A 23,300-nucleotide genomic window follows, 5' to 3' on the forward strand; every position below is an offset into this window, starting at 1 on the left:
GAAGGAAGGAAGGAAGGAAGGAAGGAAGGAAGGAAGGAAGGAAGGAAGGAAGGAAGGAAGGAAGGAAGTGTTTATTAAGTGCCTAACTACATGCCAGATACTTTACAAATATCATCTCACTTAATCTCAACAACAACCTTAAGAGGTAGGTGCTATTATGATGCTCATTTTACGTTTGAGGAAACTAAGACAGATAGAGGTTAAGTGACTTGCCCAGGATCACACAGATAGTTAGTTTCTGAGACTAGATTTGAACCCAGGTCTTCCTGTCTCCAGGCCCAGCACTCTGCGCACTTCATCCACAGATGAAGAAATGAAGTCTAGAGAGGTGAGGCAACTTGCCCAAGGCCACACAAGCAGCAGGTGAAAGAGATGGGATTTGAACTTAGGTACTCTGATTCCCAAATCAGTGCTCTTCCTTTCTTCCTTCCTTCCTTCCTTCCTTCTTTTTTTTCCTTTCCTTGGAGGCAACTGTGGTTAAGTGACTCACCCAGAGTAACACAGCTAGTAAGCATTTGAGACTGGTTTTGAACTCAGGTCCTCCTGACTCTAGGGCCGGTGCCATATACACTGCACCAATTAGTTGCTCCAACCAGTGTTCTTTCAACAGTCTTATGCTAACTCTCAAAGACACTGGTCTTGGAGAGTTGTGGCTAACTCTGTGGACAAGCTGATAATGGACCTCTGAGCTTAGCTAATCTGGTCCTCAGAAAATGGACATCCAGTTTATTATCAGGTTCACATTCAATGCCTTTCCAGAGTGCCATAGCCTTTAGCAACCTAAGGTTACCTTCACACCAAAGTGAGGCCCCAGAATATGATTTTGGTTATCATTATTATTATCATTATAAACATAGCATGGCAGATAAAGAGTTGGCCTTAGTCAGGAAGATCTGCGTTCAAATCCCACTTCTAACACCTACTGGCTTTGGGACTGGACTGTGTTCTAGGCAACTCATTAAGACCAGAAACTGTAGAGAAAGTATCAGTCTGCCTTGGTAGAAGGAGGACCTCCCCAGGAACTCTCTATTCCAGTGAAATCACAAGCACAGTACAACATAATAATAATATCAAGGTCTCCTACTTAAGTCCCAGTTTTCCACCACACTGTGGCATGGGTATGACTCCAGGTCACCTGAAAAGTTCTACCAAAGAAACATAAACTCTGACAGGTCCTATCAAGCTGCAAAGACATTGAGTAATGGCCGAGTAATAGATAGATGGTGAGTATGTGATTTGAGGATCAGAATAAGAATCAGGAATCAGTTCAAGAAGATTCATTTCCAAAGGGATTGGTCACTAAGGGATGAATTATCCAGATACAACCAAGTATGAAGCATGTGGTAATGAGCAATGACTCTTTTGAAGTATGAGACTGATGATGATGAGGATGATAAGATAACAATTATAATGCTTAAATTATCTTGAGTTTTCCCCTTTCCTTATTCCCAACAGTCCTATTATGGCATTAACCTCTCACCAGGAGAGGACTCAATTCTGCCTGCTCATTGGGCAGCCTTAGATAAAGCTAAATGTGTTATGTGTGTGTGTATGTGTATATATATATATATATATATATATATATATATATATGTATGTATGTATGTATGTTTTTTAAAAAAGGCAAATGTGTTTGAGAGAAGTCTTCCCAAAGAAGTGGGCATAAAAATAGGCCACCCTCTGTCCTAGTTGGAGATTTCTTATTTTTTTTCTTAATGTCACATATTTGTGCTGTTCCTTTTCCTCTTTGTCATCTCCCTTTTTTCCCTCTACTCTCCCCTCTTTGAAGTACATTGGTTGCTATAGAAACAATGAGGCTGCTGCTGCCTCCTGGTGCCACTGGAGAAAGCCAGTTGATAGGATGGTTCGCAAACTGGAATATGCGAATGGGGAGAGAGGTTTTGGTGAACAGGGGCAACATCTGGGAGAAATCATCCCTTTCTTTAAAACCATTCATTCAGAGATCTTAGAGTGTTATTAACTAAGCCACGTGATAGCCCCAGAGAGAGCAATCACTTTTATCATTCTTATTTGCAGAAAAATAAATAAACCACATGAAAGGTTAAAAGATATTTCTAGCCCAGGAGTTCTCCCGTATATATAAACATCATCCTCCCCCTCTTTCTCCGATATTTCAATATATTCCATTTCCACTGTAATGCTATGCATTTTATTTTATGCCTTTAAAAACAATGCTCACCAGACTGCTCCGTAGGTTCATGATACAAACTAAGCTAAGAACCCTTGCTATGGAAGGATGAGGTAGAAGGTGGGAGAGGAAACATCCTTATTCTCTTATAGTCACTACAAAGACTATGTCCCTTTGTTGTTGTCATTTTTATCATGTAAACTAAATCTAACTCAAATAATTCACAAATGTTAAGAGCTAGAAGAGGTCTCACAGAGAATTTAGTCCAACTTCACCATTTTACAGATGAGGAAACTGAGACTCAGAGAGAAGAAGTGATTTGCCCAAAGTCACAAGCTTAGTAGACCATGGTAGAAACAGATTTTAGGATCATAGGATTAAAAACTAGACAGAACCTTAGAGATTGTGTAGTCTAACATCCTTATTTTATAGACGAGGGGACCAAAATCTAGAGAGGGAATATTAACTGCATAAGGACATGTGGTTAGTAAGTGACTGAGCCATGACTTGGACCCAGGTCTTTGACACCAGACCCAGAGATCTTTCCACTACAGGTAACATTAGTTCTATATGTTTTAAACGACTACTAATTTAGCACTATCACAGGTCTTAGACCAAATTTTGTTGGTCTTATCCTCTCAGTCAGTCTCGAAGTCTGAGTACCAACAAATAACTTTCTTTTGAAAAATTTTATTTATTTTTATTCTGAACTTAACAAATACCAATTTAAATAAGATTTCCATATATGTCGTGGAACAGAAGGAGAAGATTGTACACGAAACTGTGAATCTCTATTATGGAGAGCTTGCTTTTCTTTTTAAGTACATGATTAATTCAATATGTAATTTGCAAAGCTGTCCTGCTTGTCTGTGATTCCTTCTTTCCATTCTCTTCACTTTTGGGGGGGAATTGGGGGTAAGGAGAATGCTACTACTTGCCTCTCTCTAACCTTCCAACCTTCATTAAAAATAAAAACAATACCTTTGCAGTAAAATTTCATAGTCAAGTAAAACAAATTCCTATATGAACAAATTCCATGTTCAAAAATGTATGTTTCATTCTGCACCTCGAATCTATTACTGCTCTATTGTGAAGCAGGCAGCATGTTTTATCTAGAATCAAAGTTGGCCTTTTTACTGATCAGCATTCTTGAGTCTTCCAAAGTTGTTTGTCTTTTACAATGTTGTTCTTGTATAAATTGTTTTCCTGGTTCTATTCACTTTACTCTGCATCAGTTAATGCAAGAGATGCTACATGGTGCACATATATTAAGCTCTGATGTTGTTTTATTGTCTGTGGTGCTTTTAAATATAAGGTAATTTCTCTATCTCTTTTAATCATCTATTTTTGCTGTAACCTTGTGTGAGATTATGATTATTATCCCTTTTTAGTTCAGTTAAAACATAATAGATTTTGCTGCAACCCTTTATTTTAACTCTGTGTGAATCTCTACATTTCAAGTATGTTTCTTACAAACATAATCCTCTTTCATTTTATAGGTGAGTTCATTCCATTCACATTCATGATCATGATGATTAATTGTGTATTTTTTCCTATCTCATTCTCGTATACTTTTCCCTCTATTTGCCCCATCCCTTACAAAGAAAGAAGTGGTAAGAAAGAAGTGTTCTCAGCACTAGGGATCCAGGATCATAGGGATCTAGGTCCTTTCAAAGATGAAAATGATGATGAATTAAGAGATGTTATAAAGAATGATGAAATACTGAGAGAGTAAAAGACAGAAGGGAGGGAGGTTTTGGATATTTAAGAGATGGAGGGAAATCTGCATTTAAATAAGACTTTTTTGTCTGAACTTGTAATAATAATGCTACAGAGAACTCATGATAAGGAAGCTCCTTCCATCAACACAGATTGACAATTCATCTTCATTTTAGAGTCTGGGGCACATGATGTGGCTTTTCTACATTGCACAGGTAGTCCTTGTACCCAGGTCTTCCTGAGACCCTATCCATTACACCACATTAACTTTCAAAAAGGATGGCAGTGAAGTGCAAATATAGCTCCCATGTTTTGCTTCTCACTGTGCTACTTTCCACCTGAAGCTACCTCATGCCTGAAGTGGAATTCTTGATGAATTCAACTAGGCATCTCACACTGAGACTAATTTGCACTCATCATATGGTTTTATACTTTTGGCAGGACTGCTGATATGACAATTGGTGGTACCATTTTGTAGTTTTAATACATATTTAATGAAAATAGAACCATATAAGTTTTAGCAAACTGTCTAGCACACAGTAGGTATTCAATAAATATTTCTTGATTGATGGATTCTACCAATGAATGAAAGCACAAGGAATAAACACAGATCTGCTTCAGAATCAAACATCACCTTTCTTCCTTCCTCCTTCTCCCTCAAAATATCATTTGGACTTCCTCTGACACTAAGTTGCATAAGGCTTGATAATCTGGACCAAAGGATGTAGGCACCAGAGCAGCTCCCATTTCTTGATGAGTTCTTATTAATTAATCTCTTAAACAAGAGAAGTTGTAACTGGGTGCTCCCAAAGGGAAGATGGATGGGGGAAAGATGGGGAGGAAGGGAAGACTCCAAAGACAGAGGACAACCAAGAATGATACTATCATCAGGGCTGACTTCCCTAAGCATTTTCTGGTCCTGGATGTTTCAATTGGCCAGCATAAGAAGAAAAGAAGCCTTAGCAAAGAAACTTTCCTGAGAAAATAGTCCAGTTGTATTGTGGTTCTATTACCTACAGTGAATTTTGGATGGCTTTGTATTGAGGATTCAGGTAGTACAGTATGTTGGAAAGAATACTGGACTCTGAGTGCTCTGATCTAGGTTTATATCTTGTTTCTGGTACTAATTACCAGTGGTGAGATATGGGTCAAGTAATTTACCCTCCCTGGGGCTTAGTTTCCTTGTCTTTAAAATGAGGAAGGGAGGGGACTAGATAATCTGCGAGGTCCCTTCTATCTCTAAGTTCTATGGTCATAGCATTATAGATTTAGACCTGGAAGGGACCTTAGAGGCATCTAACCCAACCCCTTCATTTTGCAGATCAGAAAGCTGAGGCCCAGGATAAATCTTGTCATTTCTACCTTCATAACATCTCTTTTTCACTCCACTCACACAGTCACTATCCTCCTTCATGTTCCCATGTACTCTATGTTCCTCTCATATAACATCTCCAATCTCTATGCCTTTGAACATGCTTTTTCTCCTTCCCTTCACCCCCTGGCTTTGCTGCTTCCTTCAAGACTCAGATTAAATCTTCCCTTCTGTAAAGGATTTACCAGGTGTTCTCCCAACTCCTACAAACTCTTCTAATTCCTTTTCCCTTCTGACATTACCTCCCATTTACACTGTATATTTCATGTTATCTCTCCAATTAGAATGTGAGTTCCTCCAGGTCAAGGACCATTTTTTGACTTTCCTAAAACCTCCATCAAATAGGCCAGTGCCTGGCACACAGTAAGCACTGAATACATTTCCTGTTGACTAACACAGTAGGAGTTTATTAAAGGTTGCTCATTTATTGATGACTAGGTGCTCTCTTGCTATCTCCCAACTTATCTTGATCAATTTTCTCCTTTGTCTGTTCAACAAACTTCCTAGTTTGGCGACCTTTCTCCTTGCTAGGGAGTTAAAAGAAAAATAGGAGTTGAGTAGTTCATCCTTCTGCCGCCTGCTAGTGACATCTTCTCTGAGGAGTAGTCCTACCCCTTTATCAACCTTTTAGCTATACACACAGTTAAAAAGAAAACCACCCTTTTTTGTTGTTTTTAGAACTATTAGGGAGCTTCAGTTCATTATGGTTTTTAACATTTCTGACATTCTTTCAGGCTAGTGTTGGTCTTATGTTTATCCTTGGATATATATACTCCCTCACAGTTGCACATTTATTTAAAACCCAACCTCTGACACATCCCTGTGTAGCTACACTCATTTCTTTACATGCTTCTCCTTTTCTCTGTGACAAGAATTTCACTGCTCAGACTCTTCCATATGAGCCACATTCCCACTAAGAAACTCTGACTATAGGATCACACACATTTTTTCTTTGACCTTTTGGAAATTTGCCTTCCTAAAACCAAGGGTATACCCCCAGCTACTCCCAGGATCCTTAATGGAATGCCTCACTTCCTTCACTACTCAGTTCAAATGTTAGCTTCTATAGGAAGTCTTTCCAAGGCCTCTTTCCAAGCCAAACCTTCAATGGTTATTTTTTTCTTTTAAAATTTTATTTTTGTTTTCAGTTTCAAATTCCCTCCTTCTCTCCACTCCTCCCCCACCCAGGAAGAAGGCAAGAAATACAATACCCACTATACATATGAAGTCATATAAAAAATAGTTCTGCATCAGCCAGTTTATTTTCCAACTACTCTGTATTTATCTTATATGTGCCTGATTATTTACAGGTTGTCCTCCCATCAGAATGTGAAGTCCTTAAGGGCAGAGACTGTTGTTGTTGGATTTTTGTTTTGTTTTGTTTGCCATTCTTGGTGTCTCTTACACAGGGAAAGCACAGAACCTGGCCCACAGTAAGTACTTAAATAAATACTTGCTGATTAACTGATTCTAAAACAATATGGTCACCACAACCCGATGAAGGCAGCACAGAAGGCTGCAGCCTTTGAAGACCAAAAGAATGAGACAGTTGTGGTGAAGGAGAGGATGGGTGGAGGCATTGCTCAGATAATAGCAACCCAAGAAGTGATGCTTCTGAAGGAGCGGGAGCTGGAAGAAGCTTGGAAGAAGCTGGCCCAGATCCGACAGCAGCAGTACAAGTTCTTGCCTTCAGAGCTGCAGGATGAGGGATAGCATTAAGGGCTGGAACTTCTACTTAACGCAGACCTAAGACAGACACTAGTTGGTACCCACCAACTGCCTATGGCCCAAAGTCTCTTGCACCAAGAGGGATCCATCCCCAGCACTCTTAAAGTACCTGCCACCCCTGGGGCACCACTGTACGTCCCCTTGCTCCTTCCCTGTCCAAGTATCTTCATACCCTAGGCTCAACCTTCAAACCATCCCTGGGGTCCCCTAAGTGCCTACCCATTCTCAGAGTATTAACACTGGCTCCAAGACTATTAATGCTGCTATACCTCGCACTTCCAGAGGCTGCACCAGACCCTGCCTCACCCTCAGTGGCTCTCAGCCAGTCCTCACCAGCGATGGCTCTACTTACCCTTTTTGATACGGTCCCCTCTACCCTAGTCACGTGTGGGGGCTGCAAGGGTCACCACCCTCCCATGTGCCCCAAAACAGGCCATTCTCCAATAAAAGTGGTTCTGCCACCAACTCCAAACCATCCCAAGATGGCTGTCCCCATCTCCATATCCCCAGAGATTGTGTTCCAACTAATTGAAGAATTTTTATTCTATCCAGGTGCCCTAGATGGGTTCTACCAAAATTTCAGTTGGTTAATGTGCTAATGGAAGGAGTTAGATTGTCCCAGGTCCTCAAACTTCTATGGAGTAGGAATCAAAGAAGAATAGAATACAGATCTGAAAGGGATGTTAAAACATTAAAAAAGAGATGAAAGGAGCTTAGAAATCATTTATTTCAACCTTTTTATTTTACAAACAAAATAACTGGTTCTGCCCCAATCTCTTCCTCCAGGCTGGTCAGAAGTAATTCTAGAGTGGCAGTTCCCTGAATAGGATCATTTAGTGCCATCCCCTCATGTCACAGAAGAGGGAAGTGAGACCCACAGAAATGGAGTGCCTAGCCCATGTTCATACAGGTGGCAAAGAGGACAGCCAGGACACTAAGGCAGGTTTTTGGCTTTTTTAAAATTCAAGAGCTCTTGCAGTGACTTTCATTGACTTCTGAAAGACAAAAATGTGAGCAAGGCAAGTATCAGATGTTGTGCTTTGAACAAATGATACTTCCAGTTGAGGAGTGCTGAAACTTCCTGTCACTACTTCATGGTCCTCCTGTGACTATTTTATCAATTGCATTATGGAAGAATCATTTGTCCCTTCCATCTGGCCAGGTGGTCTGTATTTATACTTCTCTGGCAAGATTCAATCTGTTTCTCTCTCCTTTAACCCTAACTCAAATTCTTTTTACCATCAGTCATACTCTCAGATTTCCAAATAGCTCTCTGTCGTCTCTCATTCCGTTAGATCTGTTTCTAGAGAACAAGGAATACCCCTCCAGGCACAGATTCTTTCCTCTTAAGTGTTGATGATACCTAGAAAATCAGATTTATCTTACCTACTTGGGTGGCCATTTCAGTTCTCACCCTTTTAAATAACACTCAAGTTTTTGATTTTTTGTAAGATAAAAAAATTCATTAATATTTTTAAAGGCTCTGCTCTTTGAACTTTGTTCAAACTCCCCACACCAGAATAAATCAATGGCACAATTATCAGCTCCTTAGAAGGCTGTTTATTCATTTCATTTGAATGGACATTTCTTTTCCTCTTTATTTCAAGAGGGATTTTTCCTTCAGGGTGAAGGGCCATTGAAGAAAGCAAAGATACAGCAGATAGAACTGACTGGAACTTGGGCCTCAAATTTCACCGGGGAAATTTAGTTTTAGGAAGGCAGAACCTTCTCATTGGCTCCATTCAGATTATTGGGTCCTCTATGCTCACTGAGACTCACATGAGGCTGGAGAAACCTCTAGAAAGAAAGACAGGAGGACTCTTGTGCAATCCTGAAGGGGGATCTCAATGCAAGTAAGAGTCCTGGGCTGCCTGACCTCCAGAGCTTTGAGGTCAGACAATGAGGGAACAGAATCTGGACAAATAAGGAAATTCAGCTTCTCAAGTTGAAAGTGAAATCACTCACAAGTCTTCACGATGTCATGAGGCCATGATCCCTGTAGGGTCACAAAGTGCAACGTGATCTCAGCACCATTTTAGACAAAACTCACAGCAAAAAATGAGAGATTCCAACCTGACATTTAAAGTGGGGATCAAAGAGGGAAATTCTCCCTCCCTACCAACTTCTCAGTGAACTCATATGGCCAAATAATAAGTGCTCTAAAACAAAACCCGCTTAAGGGACACTTATTAATTATGCTAGAAGAGGCTTTCAGCGAGATGGGAATAACACACGAGGCAATGGTGGCAGATTTAATAAGCTGAAGAGAAAGGAGGAGAGCTAACTCTCTATTCCCTGCAGGGTCTTTGGGAGAATTGGAGGCATAGAGTTTCACTGTTTTTAGCAGATGCTCCTAAAATCACAGACGGTTGGAGCTGGAAGGGACATTAGTTCAATCTCCTTGTTTCGCAGAGGCTGAAACTGAGGGCCAGAAACAAGAAGTAGTGACTCCAGATCACATAGGAAGAAAGTAGCTGAGTTGGGGTTTGAAATCAAAGTCTCCCAATGCCAAGGCTTGTTCCTAATATACTATGTCATAAATAGCACAGGGGGTCAAATGATGATTTCAGGGAGTGAGAGAGAAAAGAAATCAGATGGTAACCTCCACGAGGGCAGGTACTATGTGTCTTCTGAACTGTGTATCTCTCCCAGTACCTACCATGGCACTTATTTCAACAATCAAAGGTCTATAATTTAGGCAATGGGTGTGCTCCCTGTACTAATGAAGGCAGCAATCTCTCTACATCTTAGTAAATGGTCTTCAAGAGGTTCTATGGCCAAAATATATCATACACATTATGTCTCTATAGAAAGTCAGTTTTCTGAAGGCAGAGGCTGGATCATTTTCATCTTTGTATCTTCATTGCCTGGCATGGAGTAGACTTGCTTATTGATTGATTGATAGTATTGATTACCCCTCTGTAAGAACTGGAAGTAGTTTCTGAGGAGCTGTACCCCTACTCCCTGGGAGAAGCAATGTGGTACTGTGGAAAGAATGCTAGGCCTGGAGCCAAAACACTCTGGCTCCAACACTTACTACGTGTGGGACCCTGGACAAACCACTTCTCTTCTCTGGTCCTCAGTTTCCTCATCTGTAAAATGGATATATTGATACACTACCAGACTTACAGGGCTCTTTTAAAGGGAAATGCTTTGCAAATCATCAAACCCTGCTTGGGAGGTGAGCTCTTCTTTTCATTCAGTGCCATCCGACTACTTCTGGGAGAGAGTTTAGGGCTACCTTCTTGTAGAATTCAAACAGCTCTGAGTTGCCGCCTTTGTTCGAAAGGCTTGTTTCTGAGCCCACTAATGAACACACTGGTTTGCTTTGCCAGGACCTTTCACCTTCACTGGCATAGATCTAATTCTGAAGTGAGCGCCTATGTTTCTGCCTTGAATTCTTGAGTAGACCACTTCATTCTGTGTTTTTTGCATTTTCAGTGACAAGGATGGAGTAGGTTTGTTGGTGTTAGTCTTTCATTACGATCGCTTCATTTTGAAATGTGTTTGAATGAAGCTACCTTTTATCCCCAGATTTTTGGCAGGGAAAATCAGCATCTACGGGCAAAGGGATAAGGGGCTAAGAAAACAGGAGAACAACGCTGACTGGGACTCAGGCCCAGAGGGGAAGTGCTCACTCCTCTGGGGGTGGGGAAGATTCATCTGCTCACATGAGGCTGGGTAGTGCTGTGTGGATAGGAACCACATTGGAATCCACCTCCCTCATTTTCTTTTACATTCTCAACTTTCTATAGGTGAACATAATTCAGATAAACCATGATTATCCCAAACAAAACATAGTATCTAAACCAGGGACTAGATTTTTTTCCATGACAATCTCTCTCCCTTCTTAACCTCCCCATCATCACTGTTCTAATAGTTACAATAAAGTGGGGTAGCAGAGGTGGGAAAGTCCAAGGCGTGTTGGGTGGATAGAGAGGTTGGAACATTCTGAGGAGGAGTAGTGTGAGATAAGGCTAGAGAGATTGGATGGCCTTCCATTGCAAAAGGCTTTATTCCTCCTCTCTCAGGCAGATTTTCAATACTTCAATAGTCTCTTGAAGGGGTTTGGGGAAGGGGAGTAGGGAAACACTACAGCAGAGTATAAAATGCCCTGAGCTAAGAGTCTGAAAATAGATGTACAGACAATGCTAAGCTAGGAGGGAATGATTAACACACTGGATGGCAAAATCAGGATACAAGAAGATTTTGATAAGCTACAGCACTGGGCCAAATGTAACAAGATCAAACTGAATAATTTAGTAGTGATGAATGTAAAGGTCTACACCTGGGTTTCAATAATCAACTCCACAGGTTCAGGATGGAGCTGACTTGTTTCTAGGGAAATATCTGGTTTTTTTTGTGGGCTGCAGACTTAATGTAGATCAACAGTGTGATATGGTCTCTAAGAAAGCTCATGAAAACTTTAGCCTGTATCAGGATGCAAAAAAAGTATCTGTGGCATTGTCAGTTCTAGGGGCCACCTTTTAGGAACAACATCAACATACTGGAGTCCATTTAAAATAAAGCAACCAGGATGAGGGGACTGAAGACTGTGTCATATGAGGTACCATGAAAGGGACAAAGAATATTTAGCATGGAGAAAAGAAGACTTGCAGTGCAAGTGGGAAGAACATAATATCTTCGAGTATTTTAATGGTTGTCTTGTGAAAAGGCTAAACTTGTTTTACAGCTAGCTGAACCAGTAGATAGGGTCCTGGCTCTGGAGTCAGAAGATGTGAGTTCAAATCCAGCCTCAGACACTAACTAGCTATGTGATCACACATCATTTAATCTATCTCTGCCTCAGTTTCTTCAACTGTAAAAAGGAGATCATAACAGCCTCTGCCTCAGAGGGTTGTTGGTAGTTTTATTTGTAAAATGCTTAGCAAAGTACTGGTATGTAGTAGGCACTTAATAAAAGTGTGTATTTTTTTTTTTGCTTAGACCCAGAGTCCAAAACTAGGAACAACTGGTGGCTATTATAGAGAGGGAGAATTCAGCTTGTTAAGTTTCTAACAGTTACAGTAAATGTACAGATGGGGAAACTGTGGGGAGTGTTTGGGGCTCAGAGTGACTGAAGCATTGAATGTGTGTGTGATGGGGCATAGTGAGAGGTAAGACTGGGAAGACAGGATGCCATTTCATCTTGGAGGGTCTTTGAAGGTTATACAAAAGAGTCTGAATTTTACGTAGGAGGCAATAGGGAGTGATGGGAGGTTGTTGCAGACATCAGTTGGAGAATTCTAGGAGAAGGGAGTTATTTGAACAGGAGCTTGAGTACAGAAGAGATCTGCTTTCTTGGGCAACTAAAGGGACTGAGCCAAACAGATCAGCTTGGACTAAGGGTAAAAATAGAATGGGACCAGAAAGAGACTGTGAATCAAGGTAATTTGGCAGAGGACTCCAGGATCCAGGGATCTCTTAAGACAAAACAATTGCCTTCTTCACCGGACAAAAGACAAAAAGACCAGGCTGCTTACAAAGTGAGTTCTGAGTAAGAAAAAAAAAAGTATTTCCCAACTGAAATATGAACAGCAGAATTTGTTTGGGACATGTGATGACATGTTACAGGGCTATTCCTACTCAGTTTTTTGGAGTAAAAGTATTAGTTGGAAAGGATGGGTCAAAAGGCAAAGTTCACTTTGGAATTGCATCCACAGGGGGTGGGTGGCATTTAGCCTGGACTGGTTGGAAGCTGCACATTCTGAGCCTGCCTTTTCTGAACATCCTTTTAGATGGAAATTTCACATTTTCTTCGTTAGGTAGTGACATCATAGCAAGTTGAGCTCTCCCTCTAGCACATGAATTCCTTCGAGGAAAAATGAAACCCTTTGATTTGGGAAAGCAATTCTTCTTGTGGATCACACAATTCTTTTTCGTCTTTATTTTGTGTGTAGCCTGTATTTACTTATTAGCAGATGTAGATCCCCATAGCAAAATGTAAGCTTCTTGAGGACAGGCATGGATAATATAAAGGCAAAGGCACATAGCAGGAGGTTACTGATCGGTAAAAACTGACTTTCCTTGATTAGAGTCAGTGGGATTTTGAACACTAGATTTGGAATGAGCTGATTTGAGCTGGAATCTGAGCTCTGTTACTATTTTTCTATGTCGTTGGGCAATTTGCTTAACCCTCTCTTGGCTTCAGTTTTCTTCATCTCTAACACAAGTGGGCTGGACTAGATGATATCTGAAGTCTCTCTAGGCTCTAAATCTAAGTTCCTAAAAGCCTATGAATTTAACCTTTCTAGGCCCCCTCCTCTGCAAACGGAGGGTGGAGGTGGGATGATTTCTGATATCTTCCAATTCTCAATTCTTAGGAGCCTTCATTGCGAAAAGCTTGGCAGTTTCATTGCTTAACTTACTGTCTCTGGGTTAACCTGATATGTTTCAAAAGCCTTCTGACCCCAGCCTGGAGAATAGTTCTAACTCTTGGCTGAGAAGCAGATTTTTCTTCCTACTTTTGGCAACCTAACTTAAAAAAAAAAACCCAGCTTATTAGCCAACAACCTAGAGGTAACATGGTATACTGTGGCGCAAAGGGTGAGAGGCTAGAGTTCAGAGTCAGGAGACTTGGGTTTGAACTCCAGCTCTAATACTTACTAGCTGTGTGATCATGGGCACCTCATCCAAATTCTCTATGCCTAGGTTTACTCATCTGTAAAATGGAGACAACAACATTTGTGCTAGTTACAGGGTGGCTAACGTGAAAAGTGCTTTGTAAACTGTAAAGACCAGTATCAGTGTGAGTTATTATTACAATTTAAAAACAAACTTCCCCTCTGAAGAGGAGGCAGAATCAGACAAGGCAGAAAGTCAAATTAGAAAACCCTGTGCTGGGGCCCTCAGCTTTAGTTATGCTGACATCCATCTCCAGAAAAGCCCAGATCCTTGTGTGTTTAAACAAACAACAAAAGCTCAGGACAGTTTCACATTCCTCTTCTTGGGCTCATATGCTGCAGAGGGCACAGTGGGCATGTAGTAGAGAGCTGGGATATGCTTGGGTGGTTTTGGACAAGTCCTGGGGCTCTGCCCAATGCTTATTTCTTTATACCTAGGAAGCCCTGGAGGAGGCTTGCTTGGGAAGACTTTAGAAAAAAAGGATTCAAGGGAGATCTGGGAAGGGGAAATGAAGCAGTTTTCCTCCTCATCCGTTCCTTCTGATTGTCAAGGTTAGGTACCCCTCCAGCCCTGGCCCTACCCCTCTGAGATTTGTTAAGACCAGGGGAAGGAAGCAGGTGGGCACCTGGTATGGGTGGCTTCAGTATTTCCTCCTTCCTGTTGAAGCAGAATCAGGGGATCCCACCCCATCAAGGCATTCTTCCTCTGCTGGTTTGGCAAAGAAGAGGAGGAAGGGGAAGATGTGTAGCTGAAGGATGATCTGCCTCAAAGAGCAGAAAGGACATGAGGACTGGTAGGTTAGAAACACGGATTCTAGTCCCAGCTCTGCCATGAAATGTGTGACCTCGTGCAAATTACTTTGGCTCTCTGGGTCTCAGTTTCCTTCTCTGTAAAATGAAGGATTTGGGGCTAGAATCAGAAGTTCTTAACCTGGGGCCTATGAGCTTTTTTTTTTTTTTTAAAGGATGACTATTTCAATGTAATAGGTTTCCTTTGTAATCCTATGTATTTTATTTTTTGCATTTAAAAACATCCAGAGAAGGGTTAACCAGAAGAATCAATTTCAAATCCGATGATTCAATGACTTAAAAGGAGGGAAGAGGAGGAAAGGGAAGAGGAGGAAAGGGAAAAAGGACAGATAGAGGCCAAAGAAAAAAAATAGGCCCTAATTGTTTGAATAGTGGGGAAAAAAAGGTGGGGAACCTGCTTCGCTGTCATACCATGTCATCCCCTTTCACAGATTCCTAAAGTGGCCCCCCAAAAGAACGTTCTCCCTTTTGAAGAAGTTAACTTTCTTCCTGTTTTTTGCAAACAGCTTCCTCATCTCACAAGGTCAGGGCACTATACAAACCCTAATCAGCTTCCCTGAAATATCGCTTTTCTCCCCCCAGAGGGTAATAGAATTGAAAGGGTTGTAAGAGTTGGAGTCAGATGACCCACTTTGCTGTTGACTATGTGTGGGGTCTTGGACAAAGCACTTCCTCTATCTGGGCTTCAGTTTCCTTCTTTGGGGAACAAGTGAGTTGGATCTGATGGTCTCTCTGGTTCTTTCCATCCCAAATCTATGATCCCAATGTTCACTTTTCTAGACCAGCCTTACACAGTTTCAATCATTTCAGCAGGGCTGACCATCCTTACCTCTTCATCACTTGCAGAAAGCACGCTAGAAGAGTCAGGAGACCTGGGTTCAGATCCCAGCTTCAACATTTACTGGCCATGTGACCTTGGGCAAAACTCTGGAGTCAGAGGACCTGGGTTCAAGTCTAGCTCTGCCCCTTCTACCAGTGTGACCTTTGATAAGTCCCTTCACCTTTCTGGGTCTCAGTTTCCTCATCTGTAAAATGAGAGGGTTGGACTAGATATTCTTTATGATCCCTTCCAACTCTAAATCTATAATTCTATGATTATTCTGAATTTCTTTATTTGTAAAATGGGAACAATAATGCACTACCTGCCAGCTATTATAGTACTTTGTAAACTTAAATTCCTATATAGTGTGAGTTATTATAGTAGGCACTTAATAATACACTACCTGCCAGCTATTACAGTACTTTGTAAACTTAAATTTCTATATAGTGTGAATTATTATAATAGGCACTTAATAAATGCTTGTTAGTTGATTCATAGATTATATATTTACCACTTTAAAAAATCATTCATTACCTCCCTATCTCATTCCACACAGTGCCCATTCTAAACCTGTCCTCTTAAGCCCCAACTCCTCCCCTTACCCTGATAGTCTCAGTAGATGAGCTCTCTTTCTATTTTACAGAAGCCAAGGCCATCTGACCAGAGATCCTTCAATTTCTCTCTTCCTTACCTCAAAACCTCTGAGTCTTCAGCATCTGCCTCTTTTCTCCTCTCTCTGGAAAAGCTGCTTTCTTTCCTTCTGTTTGAAGCAAACCCCTTCACCTGAGTCCTTGAAATACCTTCCTTTCCTCCCTTCCTTGACCTTGCTCCTTCAATATTTTTTCTCTTTCTTGTATCTCTAATGCCTGATCTCTATTGGCTCATTCCTTTTTACCTGTAAAAATGTTCAGATACCCTCCTCTTAAAAAAGAAATAGAACATCCACGCATCCATCCATCCTGCCTGCCCCCTGAAGCTCCCAGCCTGCCTCTCTTCTCCCTTTTCCCGTCAGACTTTTTGACTCACTTTTTCTATTTCCTCACCTTGACAACCATATCTATATCTGAATTGTCTCTAATGAAATAAAGTGTTGTTAAAGAATTACTAATAGTAATTTAAGGACTTGTCAAAAATATAGTGTTGAAAGCTTTTTTTTAATCAGTAAAATATTTCAGAAACATCAAGCCAACATCTCATATTGTAATTGGCTTTTGATGATCCAAGTGGTTTCACCATGGTGATGATTATAATGAAACATCAAAGTGATATTATATGATTTGGCTTTTGTTTCTTTCATTCTAGGAAACAGCTCTTCTGGAGATCACCCATGACTTCCTGGTTGCCAAACCCAAACTCCTTTTTCAGTTCTCACTGTCCTTGACTTGGCCTTGAGGACCTATTTGTTACCTTCTACTCTCTCAGCTTTCATGGAACCAAACTCTCTCAGTTGTCCCCTCAACTCCTGGGCCACTCCTCTTTTGTCTCCTTTGCTGGACCCTCTCTGTTCTTTTCTTTCCTTAACTCTCTTCTTTCCCTCTTCTCTTCCTCCTCTGCACCATCTTCCTTGATGAATTCATTTGTTTTCAAGTCTTTAATGATGATAGGTAGGTAAATTGGTGTCTCCCATCCTGATCTCTCTATCAAGCTCCAGATAAGCAACTGCCTACCAGGCATTTTCCCCTGAATGTTTCACCAGCGCCTCAAGCCCAATTTGTTTAAAATTAAACTTCTCCCTACTTTGGGAGGCAATGTGGTGTAGGACAAAGAGTGCTGGATTCAGAACCAGAGGACCTTGGTTCAGATCCTGGCTCTGTCACTTATTATCTGTGTGACCTTAGGAAAGTCACTTAACCTCACCTGTAAAATGAGGCGGTTGGATTAGATGACCTCTAAGGTCCCTTCCACGTCTAGATATATGATCCAAAGATCTGTTTATCCTTTGATCCTGTGACCAAAGTGTAGCTGGATCATCCAGCGCACAAAGGAGAATAAAAGTATAGAACAAAACACTGAAAAGGTGAGAAGAATCCAGGTTATGCAGAACTTCAATTGCCCGTGGGGACAGCTAGGTGGCTCCATAGTGCACAGAGTGCTGGGCCTGGAGTCACAAAGACTCATCTTAATGAGTTCAAATTCAGCCTCAGATATTTACTAGCTGCGGGACCCTGGGCAGCCACTTAACCCTGTTTGCCTCAGTTTCCTCATCTGTAAAATGGACTACATGGCCTCCAAAATCCCTTTCAGCTATTCTAACTTCATGATTACAGAGATTAGAACTAGTAGGACCTCACGGATCATCTAGCCATTCACCTCACTGCCATTTTAAAGACAAGGAAGCTGAGACCCATAGGAAGGTGACGAGAATGGTCAAAGGCCTAGAGGACACGCCGTATGAAGGCTGGTTGTGGGAACTGGGGGTATTTAGCCTAGAGAAGAGAAGATTTAGGAACGTGAGTGCTCAAAGCAGGAACAACGGCAGAAATTGCAAAGAAGGAAGTTTTAAGTTTGATGTAAAAAGAAATTCCCTGACAATATTCCTAACAAAATTCCTACCAAAAATAGAATGGCTGGCCCCAGGAGCTAGTGGGTTCTCCTCCTTTGGAGGTCTTCAACAAAAGGCGGGATGACTGCATGTTGGGAACATTGCATAATTCTCATTGAGGTATGGGCTGGACTCAGTGATCTCTGGGGTCCTTTCAAATACTCAATCAACAAACATTTATTAAGTCCCTACTATGTGCCAGGGACTGTACCAAGTCCTGAGGATACAAAGACAAAGATGAAATAGTCCCTGCTCTCAAGGAGCTTCCATTCTGTGATTCTGTACTGGATGTTGACAGTTGCTCAAATTCATCCTTCTCCAGGAAGGACCACACTTAAATCCCCTCTTATTAAACAAATGATATGAATCTACTCCAGTTTTTAGACAGACTTTCAGACAGGGTGCTTAATATCCTTCCTTGGTTATTCATTTCAGTGTTCTACAGCCTTCATTGTCAAGAATTTTTTCTGTGTCTAGCCTCTCCATTATTCTTAAGCTGATTTTACATCATGATTGCCTAAGCTACCCTATGAGTAACATGGGAATTGATTGCACAGTGCTTTAGGAGTTATACAATATAGAAATCAAAAGATAAGATCGAGTCAACAAAAATCTACATTTTGTTGAAATGGTTTCAAGCAATACTTTTTAATCAAGAAGATATGCAAGTTGTAAGTCTAGAGGCTGTGAGGGAGGGAATGCAAATACTTCCTTCTCTAGGATATGAAGGACTATGTGTTTAATTATTTAAACAAATGGAACATTCAGTAAATCTTACAGATGCAAGCAACTGGCAGATGCTGAAGTAAGGAAAACACAGCTTTTTGAAAAGATAAGAGATTGGTCAGCATTTTCTGGAAGGAAGACAGCACATAGATCTGCTCACAGAGCACAGCCATGCATGAAAAGGCTCCTCTTGACTTCATGAGGGAGACTTCAGACTCCCTCATCCACACCTTTATCCCACTGTGTCATGGAGATGAGAGTAGGTAGAGTGTCTGGGGGATTGGGAGGGGCAGAGTTATCTCGGTTAGCTTAAGGACACTGTGGAATCTTCTCAGATGTCTTGAAACAAAACAAAACTCATTTAAATTCATTTTAGTTGAACAAATAGACTCCCTCCGGCACTTCTAGGTGATGGGGCAGATGGTGTTACTGAATAAAGCAACAGTATGTCCCAATTCCAAAAGGGCTGGAAGTTACTGAGCTCTTGGGGTCTAATTTGGGATGCCATAGGGGTAATTATTCACTCAATGAGTTTGACAGGCTGGTGGGGGGGGGTTCTCTTCTTCATTTTATAATTCATCTTAACTGGGTCCCCCCGCTCTGCTTGGAGGCAGGGGCTTGTTTGATCTGGACCTCTGGAAAAACACTCAAGCTTAGCACTTATATAGCATTTTAAGGTTTACAAAGTGCTTTGCAAATATTATCTCATTTGACTTGTACAAAAATGCTGGGTGGTAGGTGTTATTATTACATCCAGTTTGCAGATGAGGAAACTGAGGCAGACCAAGGTCAAGTGGCTTACCCAGGGACATACTAATGTTTGAGGCCTTATTTGAACTCAGATCTTCCTTATTCCAGGTCCAGTACTCTATCCTCTGTACCACCTAGCAATCTGGCCAATGAGAAGGATAACAAATCATCATGTCTCCTAGCTACTCTAGACTCATCTTGAGCCAAACTGATCTTCTTGGGTTTATATGTTAATAGATGTAGAATTGGAGAGAATCTTAGAAATCATTTATTCCAACTCTCTCGTTTTACAGATATATAAATCAAGACCAATACAAGGGAAGTCTATCCATAGTCATGGTAAGTGGTTGAAGCAGGAATTTAAAGCCAAATTTTCTTCTTTATTTTCAATACTCTTTCCCTGACAACCATTCTGCCTTCTTGGCTCCACAGGACTAATAATAACCCTGTGATTGTCTGGAATACAGGATACCACCCTCCCAGGCAGAATGAGTTTCTTAGGTCCTGCCAGTAACTGCATGGAAGGCAATATTTTCTGGTATATTTACTTTTAGTGCTTTGTCAGGTACCATGTTAATTTCAAGAAATCTGTATGTAATCTGGGTAATATTGGAAAGGCAAAGAGAGTCAAGGTTGTAGAAAATCTATTGATCTACTTTTCATGAGAACATCAAATAATGGAATCAACATGGCTGTTCCATCAATGCCCATTATCTACTTTTATTAAAGGTCACATGGGGATGGGGGCTGTGATTCTTTATTATTTACCTTTTGCACAATGACAAGGAAGAACAGAATGTACTTTAAAACATTGTGCTCTTTGGGAAAATAAACTTCGTACCTTCATGACATCCCTAATGGTCAATGGAACAGCACAAGACCTAGGACCAAAAATGACCCACTAGGGAAAATGTCTTTATCAAGTCTATCTTTTTAAGGTCAATATCGACATGACCCCAAAACACATCTTGGTGAGAAGTAGAACTAGACTATTATGTCCCAAGGAATCTACAGTTGCTGACCTCAAACACACTAGCTGGTAATGTCTGGGAATCAAGTTTTGCTGTTCAGACGTTAGCACTCATGAAAACTTACATTCCATCCTCCTCTGACCACGTAGTCAGTAGACACAATGCCAGGAAAAGATTTTAATTATGTCTAATTTCTGGTATAATCTCTCTCTTTTCATTCCCTGCCTCCCTATTCCATTCCAAGAGGACTGAGTACATCTGGTGGTCAAGTAAGGTTTCTATCATAAGTAAGACTGCCATTTCAGCTCTGATCCAATCTGGTAAGATTCCATTAAATGTAGAGAGGAGGGAATAGAATCCTAGACTGTTAGAACCAGGAGGAACCTCAAGGTTAACAAGTCCAACATCCTCATTTTATGCACATGGAAACTGAGACCAGGCGAGTTTAAGTAACTTGTCCAAAGTCACACAACTAGTTAATGATAGAACTAACACTAGATCTAACTAACACTAGATTTTGTTCAATACTTTTTCCCAAACAGAGCTAAGGGAATTAAGAAACTGATAAGTTAAGAGTGTTGCCCAAGGTCACACGGCTAGTAAGTGGTCGTGTCCATATATGTCAGTAGGTGAATCTGCCATAACTCCATTGAACCACCACAAGATTTCAGTTGCAACTGAACAGATGTTTTCAAAAAACATACACTTTGCCATTTGAGAATTAACTTTTCCAAGAAGGTCTTAATAAGTCAAGACGTTATACAAAATAATTGCATTTCATGAAAGCTTAATGAGAGAGACATTTTAGTTTTTAGGATAATTCATTTCTCTCTTCTTGATACAGAAGAAGATTTTAGATTGTTTTATATACAAACAATATCTTTAAAAATGATCTAGCCCAGTAGGTTTGTTTGTTTGCTTGTTCTAATGACATAACGGCCAATTCTGGTCGCAAGCAATTTGTCCAATCTTCCTCCAGGATAGACAAGACCCAACAGTTTGGATAACAAGGTTCTTGCACAGAGATGGGATACGTCTAAATCAATTCACACAGGAAGCAGAGCTGTGGTTACAGTGGGTCAACAGCTGGGAGGATCTAGTCTAGAACAAGAGTCACCTAAATGGGAGCATCAGAAACAAGGCAAGGTTCAGAATGGCAACACCTCTTATCCCGGGCCACCCCCAAATTACCTTGTGTTTACATTGTATGTTTCAGTATCTACATGTTGTTTTCTCTGATAGAATGTAAGCTCCTTGAGGGCAGGGATGGTTTCATTTTTGTCTTTGTATCCACACTGTTTTGAAGAGTGCTTGGCACAAAGTAGGCACTTAACAAATTCTTGTTGATTGATTAATGTGAGCCAAGGGCAGAAGTCAAGGACAATGACACAATAAAAGAAGACCAGTCAAAGGAACAGAGGAAACCAGAGCAAATAGGCATCAGAATATAATTGAATGACAAGTTGTCATGATCAGTGGACATTTCTAGTGTGTATCCTTGGCTGGACACATTTCCTTTACTGCCTAAAAGAGAAAGTGCTATCACAATATTAGTAGTAAATAACAACCACAGTGTTAGGGGAATGCCCTAATTCTCAGAAATACAGCCACTGTCATCTGATACTTCATTATGTATACATACACCCTAACTTCGCTGCTGTCAGACCAGTAGTCCTTAGAAAAGGGGGCAGCAATGGGCCACATGAATGGATTCAGAAGACGGTATTCTTACTGGTACTGGGGGAGTAACACCTTGATTATAAACTTGACGTGTTCCTTTAAAAGGGACCACATTCCCCAAATTGGCTGTCAGATATGACCTAATGTTTGAAATGCAGACAGTATAATTTTTGCTGTCAACCCTCAGGAGCAGGCTACAGACTCTTGCAAGAAGGAAGATAATGACTCATGCTCTGAATTGGCTGGAAATAATAGGAAGGATGCAAAGAAGCCACACAGAGAACTTCTACTCCTCTCTCTTTTTTTTCTTCTCTTTTGGGTATGGTAGAGCCCAAATGCACCTCTTTCTCCCCACCCGTTTTTTCTGGCTCTGTGCCAAAGGCTAGAGATCTATTTTCAGGAGCATTGGCTTTCTTTTTTGGTGGGTAGAGCAGCAGCTGGCACTAAGAGAAATAATCTAATTCCAACCTATTTTCAAGAATGTCCATGCATCTTTGTCTTTAGGGTTATTATTAAGAATTACATCTTCAAATTACAGATGCCATTTTTAATACATTTAGATATTTATACAGAGCTAGAAATTTTCCTGAATGTCTATCACGTGTGCCAGCAGAACCTCATTAAACAACCCACTCTGATTCTGAAGGTCCTGTCTGTTTTATTGAGTGAGATTCAGCCTACCACAGTTTTATTTTATTCATCATTTGCTAAAAGACTGCTAGAGATTCTGGTTGCACCCTGAAATTCCTTCCTGGAGGAGTGCTGGTTAACAGCAGTCTATTATTGATTATACCCTTTCATTTGGTCGAGGGGAAAAGATTTGGTAGAAAAATGAGTTGATTCAATAACCACTTACAGGCCAGTCTGAAGGATAAGTTTCAGCAGGTTTTTTCCATGATCATTTCCTTCTTTATGATCATAGACTGAACTTATTCCCTCATTTGAATAAGAAGGGATGTGTCTCCCAGTTTTCCTCTCTACTATAAGCTCCAATTTGATTATATATGTATATATACAGACACATTCACATATATGTGCATATGTAAACTTAGTTGTCAAAGTTTCACATCAAGGCTTTTCAATGAGGGTGAAGTTTGTTTCATGGTAGGAGTCAGGGATCTATTTTTCTACAACTCAGGCAGAAACTCTTTTCACATCAATAGATGCTTCATCTGCCAGAGTGGGAGGAGAGCAAGGGCCATCCTATGCTCACCACAGTGTGGTTTAATGGAACGAGTCCTGAACAGAGTCAAGAGGCCCTGTTTGAATTCCATTTATGGTACACACAAACCGTGGGACCTTAAGCCAGGCATTTCCCCTTCTATTGGCTTCAGTTTCCTCATTTATAAAATGAAGGGGTTGAATGTTTTTTTTGTGTCATGGAATCTTTTGGAAGTCTCATGGAGCCTA

General features: G+C 40.8%; 1 protein-coding gene across 3 annotated transcripts in view; it reads right to left on the bottom strand.

Annotated features, from left to right (window-relative positions):
* Window positions 1–23,300, bottom strand: part of MGLL (monoglyceride lipase) — a 158,677-nt gene that overhangs the window by 43,336 nt on the left and 92,041 nt on the right. The gene's annotated exons all lie outside the window — the stretch shown is intronic.

The sequence above is a fragment of the Vombatus ursinus genome, unplaced genomic scaffold (genome assembly GCF_900497805.2).
Source record: "Vombatus ursinus unplaced genomic scaffold, bare-nosed wombat genome assembly UNPS02014773.1, whole genome shotgun sequence".
In the NCBI taxonomy this organism is placed as follows: Eukaryota; Metazoa; Chordata; class Mammalia; order Diprotodontia; family Vombatidae; genus Vombatus; species Vombatus ursinus.